General features: G+C 40.5%; 1 pseudogene; it reads left to right on the top strand.

The window, feature by feature from the left end:
* The window catches only part of LOC128663660 (holocytochrome c-type synthase-like), a 52,202-nt pseudogene extending 28,241 nt beyond the window's left edge, over nt 1-23,961 (top strand).
* The last annotated feature ends 1,329 nt before the right edge of the window (nt 23,962-25,290 follow it).

The raw sequence follows: 25,290 nt of genomic DNA on the forward strand, positions 1-25,290 counted from the left end.
ACACCTACATTCTATTTATTAACCCCTAATCTGCCGCCCCCAATGTCGCCGCCACTGTAATAAACATATTAACCCCTAAACCGCCGCACTCCCGCCTCACAAAAATTAGTTTAATATTTTTAACCCCTAATCTGCCGTCCCTAACATCGCCGCCATCTACCTACATTTATAAACCCCTAATCTGCCGCCCCCAACGTCGCTGCCACTATACTAAATGTATTAACCCCTAAACCTAAGTCTAACCCTAACCCTAACTCCCCCTAATTGAAATATAATTTAAATAAATCTAACTAAAAATTCCTATCATTACCTAAATAATTCCTATTTAAAACTAAATACTTATCTGTAAAATAAACCCTAAGCTAGCTACAATATAACTAATAGTTACATTCTAGCTAGCTTACGGTTTATTTTTATTTTACAGGTAAGTTTGTATTTATTTTAACTAGGCAGAATAGTTTTTAAATAGTCATTAACTATTTAATAACTACCTAGCTAAAATAAATACAAAAGTACCTGTAAAATAAAACCTAACCTAAGTTACAATAACACCTAACACTACACTATAATTAAATAAATTAACTAAATTAACAACAATTAAATAAATTAAATACAATTAGCTAAAGTACAAACCCCCCCCACTAAATTACAGAAAATAATAAACAAATTACAAGATATTTAAACTAATTACACCTAATCTAATAGCCCTATCAAAATAAAAAAGCCCCCCCCCCAAAAATAAAAAAATCCCTAGCCTAAACTAAACTATCAATAGCCCTTAAAAGGGCCTTTTGCAGGGCATTGCCCCAAAGTAATCAGCTTTTTTACCTGTAAAAAAAAATACAAACAACCCCCCAACAGTAAAACCCACCACCCACACAACCAACCCCCCAAATAAAATACTATCTAAAAAAACCTAAGCTAACCATGGCCCTGAAAAGGGCATTTGGATGGGCATTGCCCTTAAAAGGTCAGTTAACTCTTTTGCGGCCCAAACCCTAACCTAAAAATAAATCCCACCCAATACACCCTTAAAAAAACCTAACACTAACCCCCTGAAGATCGACTTGCAGTTCTGAAGGCCGGACATCCATCCGGCAGAAGTCTTCATCCAACCGGGCCGAAGTCCTCAACGAAGCCGGGAGAAGTCTTCATCCAAGCCGGGCGAAGTGGTCCTCCAGACGGGCAGAAGTCTTCATTCAGACGGCATCTTCTATCTTCATCCATCCGACGCGGAGCGGCTCCATCTTCAAGTTATATTGTAGCTAGCTTAGGGTTTATTTTTAGTTATTATTTAGTTTTAAATAGGAATAATTTAGTTAATGATAGTAATTTTTAGTTAAATTTATTTTAATTATATTTAAGTTAGGGGGTGTTAGGGTTAGGGTTAGAATTAGGTTTAGGTGTTAATACATTTAGTATAGTGGCGGCGACGTTAGGGGCAGCAGATTAGGGGTTAATAAGTGTAGGTAGGTTGCAGCGACATTGGGGGCAGCAGATTAGGGGTTAATACATATAATGTAGGTGTCTGCAATGTTGGGGGCACCAGATTAGGGGTTCATAAGTGTAATGTAGTTGTCGGCGGTGTCCGTAGCGGTAGATTAGGGGTTAATAAGAATAATGTATGTGTTGGCGGTGGCAGATTAGGGTTAATAAGTGTAAGATTAGGGGTGTTTAGACTCGGGGTTCATGTTAGGGTGTTAGGTGTAAACATAACTTTTATTTCTCCATAGGAATCAATGGGGCTGCGTTACTGAGATTTACGTTGCTTTTTTGCAGGTGTTAGACTTTTTCTCAGCCAGCTCTCCCCGTTGATTCCTATGGGGAAATTGTGCACGAGCATGTACGACCAGCTCACCGCTGACTTAAAGGGACAGTCAAGTAAAAAAAACTTTCATTTTTCAAATAGGGCATGTAATTTTAAACAACTTTCCAATTTACTTTTATCAACAATTTTGCTTTGTTCTCTTGGTATTCTAGTTGAAAGCAAACCTAGGAAGGCGCATATGATAATTTCTAAGCCCTTGAAGGCCGCCTCTATTTTACTTACTTTTCACAGCAGGGGAGAGCTAGCTCATGTAGGCCATATAGATAGCATTGTGATCACGCCCGTGGCTAGTGGCAGACACTGCACTAATTGGCTAAAATGCAAGTCAATAGATAATAACTAAAAGTCATGTGATTAGGGGCGGTCAGAAGAGGCTTAGATACAAGTTAGTCACAGAAGTAAAAAGTGTATTAATATAACAGTGTTGGTTTTGCAAAACTAGGAAATGGGTAATAAAGGGATTATCTATCTTTTTAAACAACAAAAATTCTGTTGACTGTCCCTTTAAGCAGCGCTGGTATTGGAGTGCGTTAAGGAGCAAAATTTTGCTCAACGCTCACTTCTTGCCTTTTAACGCCGGGTTTGTAAAAACTCGTAATACCAGCGCTGCATGTAAGTGAGCAGTGAGACAAAACTGCTCGTTAGCACCGCACAGCTCAAAACGAAAAACTCGTAATCTAGCCGTTAGCTTCTTCTGTATAGTGTAGTGCTGCTCCTTCAACAAAAGATACCAAAAGAATAAAGGAAATTTGATAATAGAAGTAAACTGGAAAGTTGTTTAAAATTGTATGCTCTGTTTGAATCATTAGGTTTCACGTCTCGTTAAGCAGAGCAGGAGAGAAGGATGTTGAGTAGCTGTGCATATAAAAAAAGTTATAATTCAGAAGACCCAAAATGCTATGGAGTAAGAATAGGGAATAAAACAAATAAGGAAATATATTCATTGCGGTTCTTTATTACAGTAGCATCACAGTAGTATTAATACTTTGGGATTTTGATGTGCTATACAAATTAACAATAGTAATAATAATAATATTGTTCCACAGACAATTATTTAGAGGAAATGCCAGTGGCATACCCAGAAATATTTTCTTGGAGTATAATTCCAGAAAGCCCACTGGTGATTTGTGAGTGGGGCCTCAAAGGGAGGACAAGACGGATTTGTTGGGGCTTGGGGGCAGGGCCAGATGTGTCATGTGGAGGATTTGGTTGCCCTGGGTGGGTCTTGCTGGAGCTGTCGCAGTGCCTGGGCTGAGTTGTGGTGGAAACACTGGGGCACATGAGGGGCCAGAAATGATACTGAGGAGGGCTAGTGCCCCCCTGCCGAGACCACTGAAAATGTTGATTATAACCAAACTCTCATTGTCCATTAGGAATTAAAATATCTCCTGGATAAGAAAAATCTCTTCCATTTTTAAACTACAACATAGAGCTGATTTACTAGAATGTGGAAAGATTTCTTACACATAACCTACACTTCTTCTCAGGCATTAATTACATATACACTCAAGTATATATTTTTTTAAATGAACCCCTTGTTTGTTGGTCATGGTGAGCTTTCTCTTTTTCAGGTTGTGTTCAATGATGACAAAATTGGTAGCAAGTTTTTGCTAGAATATAAATAAATATTCCTGTGTAAAGGATCAGATGTATCTAGTTCACCTCGGCTGTTGAAAATACAATATCTGTCATAAACCAAAGGAAAAGAGATCTTAGCTGTATAATCCACAACAACAACTGTAAACATACAAATACATTCCAGCACAATGTATTGGGCCCATCCGATTACAATAGACATAGCTGACATTTTTAGGCTTATCCAGGGATCACATTCTCACATCATTAGTAAAGGGACTTCGTGACAACTTTCTACTGTTTAGCCTCACACTACACCAGGCAGCTATTTAACCCATGTTGACCGCATATAATCTTATGAGAACTTTTCTTATCTTAGATAACATTCTTTGATGTCGGCTCACATCATTACTAAGAGGGGCTTTGCCTCCATAGAAACATAGGTTTTTGGAATATAATACGCTGTTTAAAAATGAGTGAACAATCAGGAGGTCTAGCACAACATTGTACCTTAATCACAAATAACTCATAGAATTTCTATTACAAAATTCCTTATCTATTCTTCCCTTATTTTCAGAGCTGCATGTTAAAATATAGAATAACACAAATATATTATGGTTACGGCACATAAAATACTGCTTAGCTTAAAGAGACAGATAAAGCACATTAAAACTGGCTACAGGAGAATTTTTAACCCCATAACGGCCACAACGTACCCTGTGCATTGCTGGTCATTAAGGGTTTTTGGCCCGTAGTAGCGTGGTTCTTGTCGTCAGCAGCAAAACCGCACTATTAAAACCTCTTTCCCTCCTGAAGGCCTCCTATTATAGTGCAGTCTCACTGCTGGTATAATATATAAAAAGCAAGCCCCAGGGTACGTCGCTGGACGTTAAGGGGTTAAGAGGACATTTTTCATTTACATTATCAAAAGTGTGCACAGTTTTTTTCTATTCACACTTTCTGAGGCGCCAGTCCCTACTGAGCATATGCAAGAGTTCACAGTGAATGTATAGATATATGTCTGTGATTTGCTAAAGGCTGTCACCAGGGCCAGATTTATAGCCCAGGTGCCTGTAGGCACCAAAATTTAAAGCGCCCCCCACGCGCTCCCGGTTCACATGCATGAACCTATAGATACAGCCTAAAACTTTATAGAATTATGATTTTATTTACGGCAGCTGCTAATTTTGCATAAAAGGCAGTCCATGACCAGACAGTATTTGCCCAGTATGAAGAGATTCCAGTCAGAACAGTATTTTTTTCCATATAATTTATACAATAAAATTGCAGGTTGTCTAGACTGGGGCTTCATTTAGAATCTTTGCTGACCAAGCCTGCAATGTGCACAATCAGCCAAGGGTCAGTTGTTTTTTTAAAGTCTGTTTATCCTGTGCAACAGCCCTGGCATTTTGCTATTTAGCAATAATATTCATACCTATGGTATTTTATATGAAAGACTGCTCTCTGACTGTACAATCTGTCATTTTTTGTCTTTTTTTTTTAAAAGCCGCTGCTGCTGATACATGCCCACCGTGCACTCAGAGCGCTCTGTAATAACGCACAAATAGTACCTCACTGTCACTCCCCATAAAAGAACCAATCCCCACACACTTACTCTCAGGCCGATCTGGCTGCTCTTTCCGCATTCACTGGAGAAATGGACTGGATTGGTCAGCGTGTCGGCTATCTTTGTTTAGGGCAAAGTTATTATCTATTATGGTGAGTGAGGGCAGAGCGGCAGAGGTGTGCAGAAAAGATATATGGAGCAGAGAGAAAGGCGCCCCTCTATGGATGGTGCCTGTAGGCACATGCCTGCTCTGCCTAATGGTAAATCTGGCCCTGGCTGTCACATGATAAAGGGAGCAAGGAAATAGAAGGGAATTTTTAAAAATTATCAGCAAAATATCTACTGCTCATTTAAATTGTCATTTTATTGTGTATTTTTGATTATGCAATTCTACTATATTACATTTTTCTTTAACCAATTTGGTTAAAGAAAAACTGTCAAAGTGTTTGAACAAATAAAACTTTTTTTTGTGTGGGGGTCGTCTCTTTATTGCAGAAAGTTTTCATGCTGATACATTTTGCTTTTTTGTTTTTGTCCTCACAATAGGTACAAAAATAAAGCCCACCTGCCTAGTATTTATCTAATTCAAACCCCATTCCTCCTTCTACACAAAAGGTGTGATCATTACATTTCTCTTTGTCACCCTGGGACTGGAAAGCTGTGTAAGATGTCTTAGGAGGTAGAGTTAGGGCAGTTTAGGTGACAGGTCAGAGTAAAGATAGCACTATCTGAGAGCATGTATGGTCAGCCTATGAAGTGGCCAGAAATTACTGGATGTGGTTTTGGTGGGACAGCATTAATATGGGCATTGAGACAAAGCTCCCAATTGACAAATGTAGAAGTGGATGGGAACTTTGTCAGATAGAACAAATATGATATAGTTCCTAAAAACATAAGTACCTGGTGGTGTATTTGAATACAATTAGCATAAATAGAGAACTATACTGTTTATAGAAAACCAGGTTAAAGACAAAACAGTATAATACCCAATGCAGCCCGCTAGCTTCCTTCAAGCGTGCCCAATGGTTTACGTCTGATCAGTAGGTGTAACAATTAATGGGAGATTCTGGTGAAAGAGGCTGAACTAACTCTTTTCTCTTCTTCTCTCCCATCCTTTTCTCTTCTTCTCTCCCATCCTTCACTTTTGTTTTTCTCTTTATCAGATGGTCATTACCTTCTCTTGGTGGGGACTGAGACAGTTGGTAGAGAATGGCTTGGTGTAGCTGCACCTGCTCTAGAGAGTTTATTGAAAGGGAATTCTTGCTGGCCATCTTTGTTTGTATATTTGTTAAGGTAATAGTATTTCCTCCTTGGGAGTTCTCACATAAAGTTGCGGTTGTTTATTTGAAAGGGGTTAATTAGGGATATAAGGTTAACAAATGTAAAACTTAGTAGAAAGTTCTTAAAGTGATCTCTTAATGCCAATTACATTGCATGACGTGTCATTGATGGCATCGGCCCATGCATGGGAAGCAAATGGATGTGTGTGCATAGTATTGATGCATCTGCTGTTGGTCACATGTACATAAATGTTATCATTCTAACAGGGATAACGTTTAATAGAAACAATTAATGTTTATAAGTTGTTTTTTAAATTGTATTTGATATGTGATCCTGTGTATTTAAAGGGACACTCAGGTTTTATTACATTTTCCTGATTCAGATACAGCATGTAATTTTAAACAACTTTCCAATTTACTTCCATTAAAAAAAAAGTGCACAGTCTTTTATATTTACACTTTTTTTTGAGTCACCAGCTCCTACTGAGCATGTGCAAGAACTCAGACTATACGTATATGCATTTGTGATTGGCTGATTGCTATCACATGGTACAGGGGGAATGGAAATATACATAACTTTGAAACTTGTTAGAATAAAATCTACTATTCATTTGAAATTCAGAGTAAATTCTATTGTATTGTCTTGTTATCTTGCATTTGTTGATTATGCAAATCTGCTGTGTTTACTGGTCCTTTAAGATATATGTTCCTTTTAGCCTAGTGCAGTCATCCCTAAGAGAAAGATTCCTCCCATGTAAGATTAAGATTAGTTTCTATTAGGGTTGCCAATTTTCATGGCAAAAATGCTGGACATGCTAATTAGTTTACATTTACATAAATAATTATTCATAATTACTCAAACTAAAGCTGATAGGACTGAATTCTTACACACAGAAGAAATTGTATCATAACATGACCTTTATTTTTAAATGTATTCTATATTCTTTACATTTACCTGAACCAAGGACATGAAATACAAAAACATAATTTATGCTTACCTGATAAATTTATTTCTCTTGTAGTGTAGTCAGTCCACGGGTCATCCATTACTTATGGAATATATATCTTCCTAACAGGAAGCTGCAAGAGGATCACCCAGCAGAGCTGCTATATAGCTCCTCCCCTCACATGTCATATTCAGTCATTCGACCAAAGCAGACGAGAAAGGAGAAACCATAGGGTGCAGTAGTGACTGGAGTTTAATTAAAATTTAGGTCTGCCTTAAAGACAGGGCGGGCCGTGGACTGACTACACTACAAGAGAAATACATTTATCAGGTAAGCATAAATTATGTTTTCTCTTGTTAAGTGTAGTCAGTCCACGGGTCATCCATTACTTATGGAATACCAATACCAAAGCTAAAGTACACGGATGAAGGGAGGGACAAGGCAGGAACATTAAACAGAAGGAACCACTGCCTGAAGTACCTTTCTCCCAAAAATAGCCTCCGAAGAAGCAAAAGTTTCAAATTTGTAAAATTTTGAAAAGGTGTGAAGTGAAGACCAAGTCGCAGCCTTGCAAATCTGTTCAACAGAGGCCTCATTTTTAAAGGCCCAGGTGGAAGCCACAGCTCTAGTAGAATGAGCTGTAATCCTTTCAGGAGGCTGCTGTCCAGCAGTCTCATAGGCTAAACGTATTATGCTACGAAGCCAAAAAGAGAGAGAGGTAGCCGAAGCCTTTTGACCTCTTCTCTGTCCAGAGTAAACGACAAACAGGGAAGAAGTTTGACGAAAATCTTTAGTTGCCTGCAAATAGAACTTCAGGGCACGGACCACGTCCAAATTATGCAAAAGTCGTTCCTTCTTTGAAGAAGGGTTAGGACACAGTGATGGAACAACAATCTCTTGATTGATATTCCTGTTAGTAACTACCTTAGGTAAGAACCCAGGTTTAGTACGCAGAACTACCTTGTCTGAATGAAAAATCAGATAAGGAGAATCACAATGTAAGGCAGATAACTCAGAGACTCTTCAAGCCGAGGAAATAGCCATCAAAAACAAAACCTTCCAGGATAACAGCTTGATATCAATGGAATGAAGGGGTTCAAATGGAACGCCTTGAAGAACATTAAGAACTAAGTTTAAGCTCCACGGCGGAGCAACAGTCTTAAACACAGGCTTAATCCTAGTTAAAGCCTGACAAAAAGCCTGAACGTCTGGAACTTCAGCCAGACGTTTGTGTAGAAGAATAGACAGAGCAGAAATCTGTCCCTTTAACGAACTAGCAGATAAGCCCTTTTCTAAACCCTCTTGTAGAAAGGACAATATCCTAGGAATCCTAACCTTACTCCATGAGTAACTCTTGGATTCGCACCAATATAAATATTTACGCCATATCTTATGGTAAATTTTTCTGGTAACAGGCTTCCTAGCCTGTATTAAGGTATCAATAACCGACTCCGAGAAGCCACGCTTTGATAGAATCAAGCGTTCAATCTCCATGCAGTCAACTCAGAGAAGTTAGATTTGGATGTTTGAAAGGACCCTGAATTAGAAGGTCCTGTCTCAGAGGCAGAGACCATGGTGGACAGAACGACATGTCCACTAGGTCTGCATACCAGGTCCTGCGTGGCCACGCAGGCGCTATCAGAATCACCGAAGCTCTCTCCTGTTTGATCTTGGCAATCAAACGAGGAAGCATCGGGAATGGTGGAAACACATAAGCCATGTTGAAGACCCAAGGGGCTGTCAGAGCATCTATCAGCACCGCTCCCGGGTCCCTGGACCTGGATCCGTAACAAGGAAGCTTGGCGTTCTGGCGAGACGCCATGAGATCCAGATCTGGTTTGCCCCAACGATGAATCAGTTGAGCAAAGACCTCCGGATGAAGTTCCCACTCCCCCTGATGAAAAGTCTGGCGACTTAGAAAATCCGCCTCCCAGTTCTCTACGCCTGGGATGTAAATCACTGACAGGTGGCAAGAGTGAGACTCTGCCCAGCGAATTATCTTTGAGACTTCCGACATCGCTAGGGAACTTCTGGTTCCCCCTTGATAGTTGATGTAAGCCACAGTCGTGATGTTGTCCGACTGAAATCTGATGAACCTCAGAGTTGCTAACTGAGGCCAAGCTAGGAGAGCATTGAATATTGCTCTTAATTCCAGAATATTTATTGGGAGGAGTTTCTCCTCCTGAGTCCATAATCCCTGAGCTTTCAGGGAGTTCCAGACTGCGCCCCAGCCTAGAAGGCTGGCGTCTGTTGTTACAATCGTCCAATCTGGCCTGCGAAAGGTCATCCCCTTGGACAGATGTGGCCGAGAGGGCCACAATAGAAGAGAATCTCTGGTCTCTTGATCCAGACTTAGTAGGGGGGACAAATCTGAGTAATCCCCGTTCCACTGACTTAGCATGCACAATTGCAGCGGTCTGAGATGCAGGCGCGCAAATGGTACTATGTCCATTGCCGCTACCATTAAGCCGATTACTTCCATGCACTGAGCTACTGACGGGTGTGGAATGGAATGAAGGACACAGCAAGCATTTAGAAGTTTTGATAACCTGGCCTCTGTCAGGTAAATTTTCATCTCTACAGAATCTATAAGAGTCCCTAGAAAGGGAACTCTTGTAAGTGGTAATAGAGAACTCTTTTCCACGTTCACCTTCCACCCATGCGACCTCAGAAATGCCAGAACTATCTCTGTATGAGACTTGGCAGTTTGAAAACTTGACGCTTGTATCAGAATGTCGTCTAGGTACGGAGTCACCGCTATGCCTCGCGGTCTTAGTACCGCCAGAAGTGAGCCCAGAACTTTTGTAAAGATTCTTGGAGCCGTAGCTAATCCGAAGGGAAGAGCTACAAACTGGTAATGCCTGTCTAGGAAAGCAAATCTTAGGTACCGATAATGATCCTTGTGAATCGGTATGTGAAGGTAGGCATCCTTTAAGTCCACTGTGGTCATGTACTGACCCTCTTGGATCATGGGAAGGATGGTTCGAATAGTTTCCATTTTGAATGATGGAACTCTTAGAAATTTGTTTAGGATTTTTAAGTCCAAGATTGGTCTGAAGGTTCCCTCTTTCTTGGGAACCACAAATAGATTTGAATAGAATCCCTGCCCGTGTCCGCGGAACTGGGTGGATCACCCCCATTAGTAAAAGGTCTTGTACACAGCGTAGAAACGCCTCTTTCTTTATTTGGTTTGCTGATAACCTTGAAAGATGAAATCTCCCTTGTGGAGGAGAAGTTTTGAAGTCCAGGAGATATCCCTGAGATATGATCTCCAACGCCCAGGGATCCTGGACATCTCTTGCCCAAGCCTGGGCGAAGAGAGAAAGTCTGCCCCCCACTAGATCCGTTTCCGGATAGGGGGCCCTCTCTTCATGCTGTCTTGGGGGCAGCAGCAGGTTTCTTGGCCTGCTTGCCCTTGTTCCAGGACTGGTTAACTTTCCAGCCCTGCCTGAAACGAGCAACAGCTCCTTCCTGTTTTGGAGCGGAGGAAGTTGATGCTGCTCCAGCCTTGAAGTTACGAAAGGCATGAAAATTAGACTGTTTGGCCTTTGATTTGGCCCTGTCCTGAGGTAGAGCATGGCCCTTACCTCCCGTAATGTCAGCTATAATTTCTTTCAAGCCGGGCCCGAATAAGGTCTGCCCTTTGAAAGGAATATTAAGCAATTTAGATTTAGAAGTCACGTCAGCTGACCAGGATTTAAGCCATAGCGCTCTGCGCGCTTGGATGGCGAATCCGGAGTTCTTAGCCGTAAGTTTGGTTAAATGTACGACGGCATCAGAAACAAATGCGTTAGCTAGCTTAAGTGCTTTAAGCTTGTTCATAATTTCATCCAATGGAGCTGTGCGAATGGCCTCTTCCAGAGACTCAAACCAGAATGCCGCCGCAGCAGTGACAGGCGCAATGCATGCAAGGGGCTGTAAGATAAAACCTTGTTGAACAAACATTTTCTTAAGGTAACCCTCTAATTTCTTATCCATTGGATCTGAAAAGGCACAACTATCCTCCACCGGGATAGTGGTACGCTTAGCTAAAGTAGAAACTGCTCCCTCCACCTTAGGGACCGTCTGCCATAAGTCTCGTGTGGTGGCGTCTATAGGAAACATTTTCCTAAATATGGGAGGAGGGGAAAAGGGCACACCAGGTCTATCCCACTCCTTGCTAATAATCTCTGTAAGCCTTTTAGGTATAGGAAACACGTCAGTACACACCGGTACCCGCATAGTATCTATCCAACCTACATAATTTTTCTGGAATTGCAACCGTGTTACAATCATTCAGAGCCGCTAATACCTCCCCTAGCAATATGCGGAGGTTCTCAAGCTTAAATTTAAAATTAGAAATCTCTGAATCCAGTCTCCCTGGATCAGATCCGTCACCCACAGAATGAAGCTCTCCGTCTTCACGTTCTGCAAACTGTGACGCAGTATCTGACATGGCTCTCACCTCATCCGCGCGCTCTGTCCTTAACCCAGAGCTATCGCGCTTGCCTCTTAATTCTGGCAATTTAGATAATACTTCTGTCATAACAGTAGCCATGTCTTGCAAAGTGATTTGTAAGGGCCTCCCTGATGTACTTGGCGCCACAAAATCACGCACCTCCTGAGCGGGAGGCGAAGGTACTGACACGTGAGGAGAGTTAGTCGGCATAACTTCCCCCTCGTTGTCTGGTGATAATTTCTTTACATGTAAAGATTGACTTTTATTTAAAGTAGCATCAATGCAATTAGTACATAAATTTCTATTGGGCTCCACATTGGCCTTTAAACATAGTGAACAAAGAGATTCATCTGTGTCAGACATGTTTAAACAGACTAGCAATGAGACTAGCAAGCTTGGAAATACTTTTCTAAATAAATTTACAAGCAATATAAAAAACGCTACTGTGCCTTTAAGAAGCACAAAAAGCTGTCACAGTTGAAATAACAATGAACCAAAATAGTTATAGCAACCAATTTTTCACAGTAAATGTATTAAGTTAGCAAAGGATTGCACCCACCAGCAAATGGATGATTAACCCCTTAATACCCAAAAACGGATTAACAATTTAATAATTAACTTTTTTCTCACAGTCAAAACACACTGTCACAGGTCTGCTGTGACTGATTACCTCCCTCAAAATGAATTTTGAAGACCCCTGAGCTCTCTAGAGACGATCTGGATCATGGAGGATGAAGTAGGCAGATTGTGACTGAATTTTTACTGCGCAAAAAAGCGCTAAAATAGGCCCCTCCCACTCATATTACAACAGTGGGGAAGCTCAGAAAACTGTTTCTATGCAGAAAACAAAGATGGCCATGTGGTAAAAATCATGCCCCAATAAGTTTTATCACCAAGTACCTCACAAAAAAACGATTAACATGCCAGTAAACGTTTTAAACATACATTTGAAAAGTTATGAATTGTTATTAATAAGCCTGCTACCAGTCGCTTTTACTGCAGTTAAGGCTCATACATTATTTCAGTATTAACAGTATTTTCAGAGTCAATTCCATTCCTTAGAAAAATACATTCAGTGTACACACACTCATCAGCCTAATACCAGTCGCTATCACTGCATTTAAGGCTTAACTTACTTTACATTGGTATCAGCAGTTTTTCCTCAGTCAATTCCATTCCTCAGAAAAATAATTTACTGCACATACCTCTTTTGCAGGGGGGCCCTGCATGCTATTCCCCTTCTCTGAAGTTACCTCACTCCTCAGATGAGAACAGCCAGTGGATCTTAGTTACGTCTGCTAAGATCATAGAAAACGCAGGCAGATTCTTCTTCTAATGCTGCCTGAGAATAAACAGCACACTTTTGATTGTAGAAATAAACTAAGTTAAAAAACACCACAGACCTCTCACAGCGACCTATCTTAGTTAGGCTGCAAGAGAATGACTGAATATGACATGTGAGGGGAGGAGCTATATAGCAGCTCTGCTGGGTGATCCTCTTGCAGCTTCCTGTTAGGAAGAGATATATTCCATAAGTAATGGATGACCCGTGGACTGACTACACTTTACAAGAGAAATTAAAGTTTCATGGTTTTGGTAGAGCATGCGTTTTTGAGACTTTTAAAATTACTTATAGTGTCAAATAAATTTTGTTCTCATGGTTATACTCAAGCAATAGTGTAACAATAAAATGCTGCAACATTAGAGCATTTTATTTTCACATGTTTATGTCCATTTACAATAATGCCAGTAATGCTGTGTGACAACAACAGTTACTATAAATGTATCATTTCCATAAATTACGGCACTTAATCATTCCCTGCATTAGTTTACAGTATCTTCTACACGTAACAGCATCCTGCTTATTTAACTAGAGACATTTACTTGTGTTTTTAGTGTTTGTCACACAGGGCATTGTGCTACTTTCTTCCAATATTAGAAGTTCAATATTTCAAAATGATGTATATATGTGTGTACATCTGCATACAAAGAGAGAAGCGCTCTGCCAGGAACGAACAACAGCTCAGTGGCTTGTTCTATGGCGATTTACCACCCGGAAGCAGCCTCTTTTAGACCAGTGTGCTTTTCACAGAAGAAAACTTTCCTGAAGTATATCAGTCTGATCCTGCCAAGTAAGGTCAGTCCAGCCCCGAAATACCAGGCAATTCTCCTCTGAACAAGGAACATGACAACCCCAGACGATCGTTTCGGCCTCCTATGGGCCTCGTCAGTGAGGTGCAGCCACATTCCTCTAAGCACACTGGGCAAGGCGTCCACGTCTGGTTCCCCCATCACCCATAGGGAGACTTCCCCAGGGTCATAATAATTTGCATACAAAGAGAGAAGCGCTCTGCCAGGAATGAACAACAGCTCAGTGGCTTGTTCTATGGCGATTTACCACCCGGAAGCAGCCTCTTTTAGACCAGTGTGCTTTTCACAGAAGAAAACTTTCCTGAAGTATATCAGTCTGATCCTGCCAAGTAAGGTCAGTCCAGCCCCAAAATACCAGGCAATTCTCCTCTGAACAAGGAACATGACAACCCCAGACGATCGTTTCGGCCTCGTCAGTGAGGTGCAGACACATTCCTCTAAGCACACTGGGCAAGGAGTCCACGTCTGGTTCCCCCATCACCCATAGGGAGACTTCCCCAGGGTCATAATAATTTGCATACAAAGAGAGAAGCGCTCTGCCAGGAACGAACAACAGCTCAGTGGCTTGTTCTATGGCGATTTACCACCCGGAAGCAGCCTCTTTTAGACCAGTGTGCTTTTCACAGAAGAAAACTTTCCTGAAGTATATCAGTCTGATCCTGCCAAGTAAGGTCAGTCCAGCCCCGAAATACCAGGCAATTCTCCTCTGAACAAGGAACATGACAACCCCAGACGATCGTTTCGGCCTCCTATGGGCCTCGTCAGTGAGGTGCAGCCACATTCCTCTAAGCACACTGGGCAAGGAGTCCACGTCTGGTTCCCCCATCACCCATAGGGAGACTTCCCCAGGGTCATAATAATTTGCATACAAAGAGAGAAGCGCTCTGCCAGGAACGAACAACAGCTCAGTGGCTTGTTCTATGGCGATTTACCACCCGGAAGCAGCCTCTTTTAGACCAGTGTGCTTTTCACAGAAGAAAACTTTCCTGAAGTATATCAGTCTGATCCTGCCAAGTAAGGTCAGTCCAGCCCCGAAATACCAGGCAATTCTCCTCTGAACAAGGAACATGACAACCCCAGACGATCGTTTCGGCCTCCTATGGGCCTCGTCAGTGAGGTGCAGCCACATTCCTCTAAGCACACTGGGCAAGGAGTCCACGTCTGGTTCCCCCATCACCCATAGGGAGACTTCCCCAGGGTCATAATAATTTGCATACAAAGAGAGAAGCGCTCTGCCAGGAACGAACAACAGCTCAGTGGCTTGTTCTATGGCGATTTACCACCCGGAAGCAGCCTCTTTTAGACCAGTGTGCTTTTCACAGAAGAAAAATTTCCTGAAGTATATCAGTCTGATCCTGCCAAGTAAGGTCAGTCCAGCACCGAAATACCAGGCAATTCTCCTCTGAACAAGGAACATGACAACCCCAGACAATCGTTTCGGCCTCCTATGGGCCTCGTCAGTGAGGTGCAGCCACATTCCTCTAAGCACACTGGGCAAGGAGTCCACGTCTGGTTCCCCCATCACCCATAGGGAGACTTCCCCAGGGTCATAATAATTTGCATACAAAGAGAGAAGCGCTCTGCCAGGAACGAACAACAGCTCAGTGGCTTGTTCTATGGCGATTTACCACCCGGAAGCAGCCTCTTTTAGACCAGTGTGCTTTTCACAGAAGAAAACTTTCCTGAAGTATATCAGTCTGATCCTTCCAAGTAAGGTCAGTCCAGCCCCGAAATACCAGGCAATTCTCCTCTGAACAAGGAACATGACAACCCCAGACGATCGTTTCGGCCTCCTATGGGCCTCGTCAGTGAGGTGCAGCCACATTCCTCTAAGCACACTGGGCAAGGAGTCCACGTCTGGTTCCCCCATCACCCATAGGGAGACTTCCCCAGGGTCATAATAATTTGCATACAAAGAGAGAAGCGCTATGCCAGGAACGAACAACAGCTCAGTGGCTTGTTCTATGGCGATTTACCACCCGGAAGCAGCCTCTTTTAGACCAGTGTGCTTTTCACAGAAGAAAACTTTCCTGAAGTATATCAGTCTGATCCTGCCAAGTAAGGTCAGTCCAGCCCCGAAATACCAGGCAATTCTCCTCTGAACAAGGAACATGACAACCCCAGACGATCGTTTCGGCCTCCTATGGGCCTCGTCAGTGAGGTGCAGCCACATTCCTCTAAGCACACTGGGCAAGGAGTCCACGTCTGGTTCCCCCATCACCCATAGGGAGACTTCCCCAGGGTCATAATAATTTGCATACAAAGAGAGAAGCGCTCTGCCAGGAACGAACAACAGCTCAGTGGCTTGTTCTATGGCGATTTACCACCCGGAAGCAGCCTCTTTTAGACCAGTGTGCTTTTCACAGAAGAAAACTTTCCTGAAGTATATCAGTCTGATCCTGCCAAGTAAGGTCAGTCCAGCCCCGAAATACCAGGCAATTCTCCTCTGAACAAGGAACATGACAACCCCAGACGATCGTTTCGGCCTCCTATGGGCCTCGTCAGTGAGGTGCAGCCACATTCCTCTAAGCACACTGGGCAAGGAGTCCACATCTGGTTCCCCCATCACCCATAGGGAGACTTCCCCAGGGTCATAATAATTTGCATACAAAGAGAGAAGCGCTCTGCCAGGAACGAACAACAGCTCAGTGGCTTGTTCTATGGCGATTTACCACCCGGCCTCTTTTAGACCAGTGTGCTTTTCACAGAAGAAAACTTTCCTGAAGTATATCAGTCTGATCCTGCCAAGTAAGGTCAGTCCAGCCCCGAAATACCAGGCAATTCTCCTCTGAACAAGGAACATGACAACCCCAGACGATCGTTTCGGCCTCCTATGGGCCTCGTCAGTGAGGTGCAGCCACATTCCTCTAAGCACACTGGGCAAGGAGTCCACGTCTGGTTCCCCCATCACCCATAGGGAGACTTCCCCAGGGTCATAATAATTTGCATACAAAGAGAGAAGCGCTCTGCCAGGAACGAACAACAGCTCAGTGGCTTGTTCTATGGCGATTTACCACCCGGCCTCTTTTAGACCAGTGTGCTTTTCACAGAAGAAAACTTTCCTGAAGTATATCAGTCTGATCCTGCCAAGTAAGGTCAGTCCAGCCCCGAAATACCAGGCAATTCTCCTCTGAACAAGGAACATGACAACCCCAGACGATCGTTTCGGCCTCCTATGTGTGTACATCTGCATTGCATAATAAACACATTCAATATCAATTCCTGTTCTTGATTTGTAAAGGTACTGTGTACTGTAAATTAGTTTCCCTTTATTGTGTTTCCAACTACTTGTTATATCAGCTGCAGAGTTTAAAATGTATTGGAAATCATGCCTTATTTTGGGATATGAAATAGCTGTATCTGCTAATTGAAACCACAACCCAATCAAATGGACTAAGATTTCAAGAAGAGAAAATGTCATCATAGTATCTCTCTATATTTGCTCAAAGCCCTTCTTATCTTATTTCTCACTGTATACACAAAGACTCGTACTTACAGAGACCAAAATAAAATTAACATATTAGTATCTTTCTCTCCCATCCCCAACTGGGAGTGTAATTTCTTCAGTACTTTACATAGCCATTTTTATAACCAGTACTTATATAGTGACATTTTCAATATTGTTGGGGATACAACAGGCAACATTTTCTATTTAAAATGACAAAAAAAGGTAAAGGCGCTACTTGTAAATATTAATTACAAAAATTAATTACACGCCGCCAGGTAAAAAAGATAATTGGGAACACATTAAGGGATATTGCACTCCCGCGTTAAGTCCGCTCGATGGAAGCTTGTTGCGCATGTCAGGTTGTGCTCGTATTACAAGTTGAAAGTAAAAGGTTAGCACGCAAGCGTAACTCAATGTATACTTACCAAATATCTCAACTGTATGAACGTATTATCCCCAAAGAAGTCAAGGGAGAGCATAAACGGAAAAAAACAAAAAACTTTACTTGCGCACTAACCCAACAGAAGTTAATACTTCACATTCCAATGTTCTTCACATACAAAACAATGTACTTTTAATAGTTAATACATACACATACATATACTGTATATCTATATATAAATAATCTATATAGGAATGTAAAATATGCGTAACGTGCATCAGGGTTTGCGGTTTAGGACTAACGCGGTCGGGTTAGTGGACACTAAGAATTGCTAACTTCATTGTGCGTTCTTGAAATATTATTTAAAAGATATTAAAAAATATTAATAAAAAATTATTAAAAATTGTACATACTGTAAATATATATATATATACTCTATGGATTATTTAGAATATTTTACAGTATGTATAATTTAATAATTTTAAATATTTGTAATATTTTATATGTAATATTTCAATAACGCTCAATGAGGTTAGTAATTCTTCATGTGTGTTAACCCGACAGCATAAAGTCCTATATTTCTAACCCTGATGTGCGTTACACATATTAATGTAATTAATGTACTTTTTATGATTAAATATATATTTCTCTATATCTGATAAATGTTCATTAGGAATAGATATATAGGTAGAAGTATATATATTAACAATAAAAAGTGCATTATTCTGTAAGTGAAGCACATTGGAATATGAAATATGTACAGTAAATATACAGTAAAACACGTACATACTTAAATACATATGTACACACATCTATACCATACATATATATATATATATGTATATATATATATATATATATATATATACATACACACGCACAGATATACATACACACAGACATACATGAACACAAATGTAGACATTTCTATGTATACATATATGTATGTATAAACTCTTTGTAGCCTTTTTTTTAAATCACCTTACACCATCTATCTTTGAGCTCTTATAACTTTTTAAACAGTTTTTTCATTTTTTTTATCAGAAAGTGTTTATATGATTGCAACTGTACATTTAGATGTATTTATGTTGTGTTTAATACAACTTTTTTCTTTCCCATCCCTTTACGCGATCTCTGAAGTCACGCTAATCCGACGAGAGTAAATTAACTTTTAATTAGTAATACATGTGCTATTACCATTGCACACAAAAAACGAGAAAAACACAATATTGATTGCGCAATTATAGCTAGCACGCAACTTGTAATCTAGCCTTAAAGAGGGAGAAAAAAAATCTCTGCCCCTTTAATAGTGACTTTCTACATTAAATACATTGGTATTAAAAGGAAATCTTTTTTATTCAGGAATAAATATTTATAGTTCAAAAGCAAACTGTTTTCACTTTAACTTTGATAAGAAAAATTGGGCGTTGCAACTAGATCTTCTTTTGACAATAATCCAGTAGCATAAATGGTCCAGGAATGTCACACATTCACCATTACAGAGATGACAAGCGTGTGTGACATTCCTTTACATGACTCACCCATGATACACCCTCATCCCCATCTAAAGAAACATGAAAACTATTGAGGTCCTGAATGAATCAGCTCAGAACTTAAAATAAATAAATAGGATACAGGAACATAGATCATACAATAGCTCCTTTAATCAAACCCGCTATTCCCTTCCTGCTGTAAAAATACAAATTCTCAGCTTGTTTTAACCTTTAGAATAGACTAACGTATTTAAGTTTTATTTTTTCTCTCTAACTACCTGTACTGGTCAGACATTCCTGACATTCGGCTAAATCACGAGTTTTGTCGGTAGAGCCGTGCAGTGCTAACGAGCCTTTTTTTTTCACCGCTCACTTAAAACAACGCTGGTATTACGAGTTTTCTGAATGGCTGCGTTAGCCTCAGAAAAGTGAGCGGAGAGCAAAATTTAGCTTCACATCTCACCTCGATACCAGCGTTGCTTAAGTCAGCGGTGAGCTGGATAAACGTGCTCGTGCACGATTTCCCCATAGGAAACAATGGGGCTGAGCCGGCTGAAAAAAACCTAACACCTACAAAAAAGCAGCGTTCAGCTTCTAACACAGCCCCATTGTTTCCTATGGGAAAATAAAAAATATGTCTACACCTAACACCCTAACATGTACCCCGAGTCTAAACACCCCTAATCTTACACTTATTAACCCTTAATCTGCCACCCCCAACATCCCCGACACCTGCATTATACTTTTAACCCCTAATCTGCCGCTCCGGACACCGCTGCCACCTACATTATACCTATGAACCCCTAATCTGCTGCCCCTAACATCGCCGACACCTACATTATATTTATTAACCACTAATCTGCCGCCCCCAATGTCGCCGCCACCTACCTACAATTATTAACCCCTAATCTGCTGCCCAATACGGGGCATTGCCCCAAAGTAATCAGCTCTTTTACCTGTAAAAAAAAAATACAATACCCCCCACAACATTACAACCCACCACCCACACACCCCTACTCTAAATCCCACCCAATCCCCCCTTAAAAAAAACTAACACTAACCCCTGAAGATCACCCTACGGTGAGCCATCTTCACCCAGCCGAGCACAACTAGTGGACCTCCATACGGCAGAAGTCTTCATCCGATTGGGGCAGAAGAGGTCCTCCAGATGGCAGAAGCCTTCATCCAGGCGGCATCTTCTATCTTCATCCTTCCAGAGCGGAGCGGGTCTATCTTCAATCCAGCCGACATAGAGCATCCTCTTCAAACGAAGTCCTAACGAAGAATGAAGGTTCCTTTAAATGACGTCATCCAAGATGGCGTCCCTTGAATTCCGATCGGCTGATAGAATCCTATCAGCCAATCAGAATTAAGGTAGGAAAAATCCTATTGGCTGATGCTATCAGCCAATCGGATTGACCTCACATTCTATTGGCTGTTCCAATTAGCCAATAGAATGCAAGGTCAATCCTATTGGCTGATTGGATCAGCCAATCGGATTGAACTTCAATCCGATTGGCTGATTACATCAGCCAATAGGATTTTTCCTACCTTAATTCCGATTGGCTGATAGGATTCTATCAGCCAATCGGAATTCAAGGGACGCCATCTTGGATGACGTCATTTAAAGGAACCTTCATTCTTCGTTAGGACTTCGTTTGAAGAGGATGCTCCGCGTCGGCTGGATTGAAGATGGACCCACTCCGCTCGGGAAGGATGAAGACAGAAGATGCCGCCTGGATGAAGACTTCTGCCGTCTGGAGGACCTCTTCTGCCCCGATCGGATGAAGACTTCTGCCCCTCTGGAGGTCCACTTGTGCCCGGCTGGGTGAAGACGGCTCAAGGTAGGGTGATCTTCAGGGGGTTAGTGTTAGGTTTTTTTTAAGGGGGGATTGGGTGGGTTTTAGAGTAGGGGTGTGTGGGTGGTGGGTTGTAATGTTGGGGGGGTATTGTATTTTTTTTTTACAGGTAAAAGAGCTGATTACTTTGGGGCAATGCCCGTAAAAGGCCCTTTTAAGGGCTATTTGTAATTTAGTATAGGGTAGGGATTTTTTTTTTATTTTGGGGGGCTTTTTTTATTTTATTAGGGGTAATTGGTTGGTTTAATTAGTTTTATAATTTGTAAAAAAAAATTCTGTAATTTAGTGGGTTTTTTCCCCCCTAATTTAGTTTATTTAATTTAATTGTAATTAATTGTAGGTAGTTTAGGTAATTAATTTAATTATAGAGTAGTATTAGGTGTAATTGTAACTTAGGTTAGGGTTTATTTTACAGGTCAATTTGTATTTATTTTAGCTAGGTAGTTATTAAATAGTTAATAACTATTTAATAACTATTGTACCTAGTTAAAATAAATACAAAGTTGCCTGTAAAATAAAAATAAATCCTAAAATAGCTATAATGTAACTATTAGTTATATTGTAGCTATATTAGGGTTTATTTTATAGGTAAGTATTTAGTTTTAAATAGGAATAATGTAGTTAATAATAGTAATTTTATTTATATTTATTTAAATTATATTTAAGTTAGGGGGGTTAAGGTTAGAGTTAGACTTAGGTTTAGGGGTTAATACATTTAATATAGTAGCGGCGACGTTGGGTGCGGCAGATTAGGGGTTAATAAATGTAGGTAGGTGTCGGCGATGTTAGGGACGGCAGATTAGGGGTTAATAAAATTTAACTAGTGTTTGCGAGGTGGGAGTGCAGTGGTTTAGGGGTTAATACATTTATTAAAGTGGCGGTGATGTCCGGTCAGCAGATTAGGGGTTAATAATTGTAGGTAGGTGGAGGTGACGCTGGGGGCAGCAGATTAGGGGTTAATAAATATAATGTAGGTGTCGGCGATGTTAGGGGCAGCAGATTAGGGGTTCATAGGTATAATGTAGGTGGCGGCAATGTCCGGTCAGCAGATTAGGGGTTACATTTTTTTATTTAAGTGTTTGCGATGTGGGGGGGCCTTGGTTTAGGGGTTAATAGGTAGTTTATGGGTGTTAGTGTACTTTTTAGCACTTTAGTTAAGAGCTTTATGTTCCGGCGTTAGCCCATAAAACTCTTAACTACTGACTTTCAAATGCGGTAGGAGTCTTGACAGGAGAGGGTGTACCGCTCACTTCTTCCAAGACTCATAATACCAGCGTTAGGCAAATCCCATTAAAAAGATAGGATACGCAATTGACGTAAGGGGATTTGCGGTAGCCTCGAGTCGTGGAAGAAAAGTGAGCGGTACACTTGTACCTGCCAGACTCGTAATACCAGCGGGCGTTAAAAAGCAGCGTTGGGACCTCTCAATGCTGCTTTTTAAGGTTAACGCAGAACTCGTGATCTAGCCGATTATTTTTTTCTGTTCATGTAAGTGAGGGTTTTTTGAAAAGTGTGTGTGCGCTTTTTTTTTGCAAAGAGAATGATCCTCTGCTTATTATGTTTGCTCACATGTCACAGCTGCAATGTTACCGTGGCCAGAATGGGGCCACCAGTTCAGGATTGCAGAGAACACTGCAGCAGAAAGACAATTTGTTACTTCTTAGATACTAGAGATGGTTGCTTCAACTTCCAATTCCAACCCTATTCCTGACCTTGACACCTAACCCCAATACCCCAATAATTAGAGATCTGAATTTGAGCAGATCTTTGTGTGTTGCACTTCACATGAAAAAATCTGGCTCTGAAAAGAGCAGAATGCTCCCAAATAATAAGATTTCTGGAACTGCCTCTAATTCCAAGCCTAATACCTAACATTAACCACAATCCCTAACCCTCAACTGAGACTGGGATTGTCCGTTCTAAAATATCTTATGAGAGGGAATATGCACCTAATCAATCTGCATATTGTGGGATTGTCACAGTTTGGAAGCTCTGTCCAGCTGTCCTTGTTCTATTCATGACCCACACAGCTCCACCCACATCATATCATTGATTTCCTCCCAATGGTGCTGAACTCAAAAATTATCACTGGTCGTCACCCACATGTTAGGTTCAGAAAGTTTCCAGGAAATGTTGGGAGGCATTAAGATGAGAGCGCAGCCACGAGAGTTCTTTCCATGGGGATCAATTATGTACAAATATGCAATTAATTTTAGTTTAATAATTATTATTATTATTTTTTTTTCATTATGTTCCAACATATTTTGCTGTGTTATGACATTAAGTACATGGCTGAAGAATAACATAGTTAAAAGACCATTAAATGAACAATAAAGGGCACTTACGTTGGTGACAAAGATTCTGCAGTTTGTTGGTCTTGTAATATGGGTGGATCTACATAAGTACCATCAGCCTCTTCTTTCCAGCCACAGTCTCTACCTATATTTGAACATCCTCAGATTTCTTCAGTATGTCCCCCACCAAGATGCCCCATGCATCAGAAGAAAACAGAAGGATGACGTGTGACCAGAGAGTGTACACAAAACGCTGAGAACCAAGATTGCTCTGTACCTATCAAGAAAGGTTGTATGTCTATGTGGAATTTCCATTTAAATCAAGAAAAAAGAAGAAATTGATCCTAACAAAATGATGCCTTCTCCAAATAGGATCCCAGCCCCTGATCAGCCAGTTCCCTTTGTCCTTGAATAGAGAAGAGTCCACAATTCCTCGAGCCAACTCTGATAAAAACTGGGTATATCCATCTAAAAACAAATGTTCTGGAATGCAATGCTGAAGAAGGAATGGTAATGTAGAGAAGTTGATATTAAACCTTAAGATATGGAAAATATAATTAGGATTCATAACCAGAACAATGAACAGGCCTGGCAGGAAATTCTGAAGTGGGAAGCTCTCTATTTCTTTGTGGACCAACACTGGCCCATTTTGACGGTAAAGCAAAGGTACTTTTCCCATTTTTCAAGGTTCTAAATTAAATCCGATGTTAAATGTCAGAACAGTATTGGTAACATTTACATACTAAACTTATTCCTGCATCTGAAATCTGTGTTGAATGTGGAATTTGCTGTTCACAGCTGTTACAATATTTTTTATTTATATAAAAAAGCGCTTTTGGAAAATAAAACTTGTAAAATAAAATTAATAATAAAGGGTATTGGGCCCTGCCTGTTAGTTACCATCTAATGGATACCATGTTTACAGTAGGTGATTAACAAGAAAGGTAGGTTTGTGAATTTGCATGCCAAAGGAGGAACACGGAAAAGAGCTGAGAGAAGTTGATGGATCTGATGTAAGAAAATTACAGAAATAGGTTTCCAAGCATCCATGATCAGAAACCAGAAGCATGCCCTTTTTGACTGAAAAGCTGTGAATTAACAAAAATGTATTCTTAAAGCTCTCTCAAAAAAACAAAAAAAAACAAAACAAAAACAAAACAGTTCTTTAGTGAAAATCAAATCATCTTCAAGGAGTGTGAAGAAAGGCTTCTAAAAAGAAAAACAAAACAAAATAAAAAAACATGAAATGCAAAAGTCCAATAAATCAGCAAAAATCTGCTAAAGGCATTTTTTTCATTATCTCAAAGTACTGGTGGAGTTTACACATTGTAAAGTCACTATTAAAATGTGTTTTTAATAGTCTGGATTGAATAGAATTAATAAATCAGCAAAACGTGTACTTAGCTCTTCTAATGGATTGAATAAATTGCATGTCCCAAAAATTACTACTGAAATACTACTGCCAGTATATATTACCCTGTCTGTAAAATCGTACTATTCCATACTACCTATACATTTCCAACACTTTGGGCTATATTACAAGTGGAGCGATAGTTTGTGCTCACGTTCAAGCGTTAAAATCACTAGAAGTATTTTTTTTGCACTTGGAGATTCACGCTCATATTGTGAGTTTAAAGTAAAAAGTTTGCATTTCTACATTTGTAACGTCGTAGTAACCATTAGACTTTGAGAGGTCGCAGACTCAAAATCGCATTCCCCCGTAGACTTTAAAGGAGCCGAAAAACATTATCGCAGTTATTTGAAAAGCACAACATCATAAGATAATATTGCATATTTCATAATCCAATGTTCTACACATAACAGAATATATTCTATGTCTTCTTAAAAATATATTTGAATATATATCTGATGGATGTTTGCACACATATATATATATATATATATATATAAATATATATATAAAAACATACGGCTAGATCACGAGTTTTGTCGGTAGAGCCGTGCGGTGCTAACGAGCCTTTTTTTTTAACCGCTCACTTAAGACAACGCTGGTATGAATGGCTGCGT

The sequence above is a fragment of the Bombina bombina genome, chromosome 1, assembly GCF_027579735.1.
Source record: "Bombina bombina isolate aBomBom1 chromosome 1, aBomBom1.pri, whole genome shotgun sequence".
NCBI classification, from domain to species: domain Eukaryota; kingdom Metazoa; phylum Chordata; class Amphibia; order Anura; family Bombinatoridae; genus Bombina; species Bombina bombina.